The sequence below is a fragment of the Suricata suricatta genome, unplaced genomic scaffold, assembly GCF_006229205.1.
Source record: "Suricata suricatta isolate VVHF042 unplaced genomic scaffold, meerkat_22Aug2017_6uvM2_HiC HiC_scaffold_6523, whole genome shotgun sequence".
Lineage (NCBI taxonomy): Eukaryota > Metazoa > Chordata > Mammalia > Carnivora > Herpestidae > Suricata > Suricata suricatta.
The window spans coordinates 1-1,263 of record NW_021913695.1 but is presented as its reverse complement, the minus strand read 5'-3'; the positions used below and the strand labels follow the sequence as shown (position 1 = coordinate 1,263).

The window sequence follows — 1,263 nt, the reverse complement described above, 5'->3', positions numbered from 1 at the left end:
GTTCCCACAAAGGTTAGGCAGACCCCCAACCTCAGGTGGCAGTTACTGGAGGAATCACTGCAACAAGAAGTATGGACTGCCCAGGCAGGGGACACGAGGACAGATCTCAGTCCCCTTTCTCCAGCCCAGACTTAGCGGGCCGTGTGGGACCTGATGAGCTCCAGGGACTCCATCACCATGGAAAGGTGGTTGAGGAAGTTGACGATGGAAGCTCGGAGGAGGTTCGGGTTCTCGGCTCTACAGTGGCTGAGAGACAGGGAAAAGGCAATCACGTTGGAGGTGGTGGCTCCTGCCCCTCCACGCTCTGCACCCCCCAGGTCCCACGGAGTGCACCCTTGGCTCTCTAGGTGCACCCCCCACAGGCGCTGTTGTTAGAGCCTGTGGCACCCTCCCTGCACCTAGCCCCCTGCACTCTTCCAGGTCACCAAGGGCGCCCCCTGTGAAGGTGAAGGTGAAGGCTGAGGGCATCTCCCTGCACCTAGGCCCCCACACCCCTTCTGCTCCCCAGGGGCACCCCCTGCAGGCGCTGGGGTTACAGCCTGCTGCACCCTCCCCCTCACGGCTCCAGCAGAGCGCCCCCTTCCCCCGTGGACACTGGAACCACCACCTGCCGCCTCCTCCACCCTGGCACTTCCAGAACTTACACGAGTAGGATGCTGCCAAACACGCTGAGCTCCTGCTCCACAGTGGTTCCGTGCGTCGTATGATCTGGTGCCAAGGACGCACAGGCGACCTCCGCCTCCGTTTCGGACGGGAAAGGCACGCAGAGGGCTCTGTGTGTGGATTCGGTTAAGGCACCAGCCGTACCCACTATGTGCCTGGGCCCCCTCCTCAGCCGCCCCGAGAGGCCACCCATCCGGGCCCTCATTGCTCGCAACCCCTCCACCCCGCTGTTACCGGCCCATGCCCGCCCGCCACCCCCAGGAACCTGCTTATGGCCCCTGCTCTTCCTTCTTCCCACCCTCCCACCTCTCTCCGGCCACCCCACACCCACCCTGCTCTCAGATCTCTGCCCCGGGCACCCCAACCCCCGTTCCGCCCTCGCCCATTCCCCCACTGTCCGGCCGGCTAGGATACAATATGTGTACTCGGGTGTCCGACCCTCCGGTTGTGGAGGATGCATCAGCGGCTGGCCCCGGGACGTGCCCTGGTCCCGGGACGCGACCAAGGCCACGGCGGCGGCCCTGGCCCTCCCGGCCGTCGCCGGGGCCGCCTGCTCCGCCACCTGCGCCTGCTGCCTGCATGGTCGCCGAGCTCCGCCTC

General features: G+C 65.8%; 1 pseudogene; it reads right to left on the bottom strand.

The window, feature by feature from the left end:
* Positions 1-6: 6 nt before the first annotated feature.
* On the bottom strand, positions 7-1,244 carry LOC115285286 (annotated as a pseudogene).
* Positions 1,245-1,263: the final 19 nt, after the last annotated feature.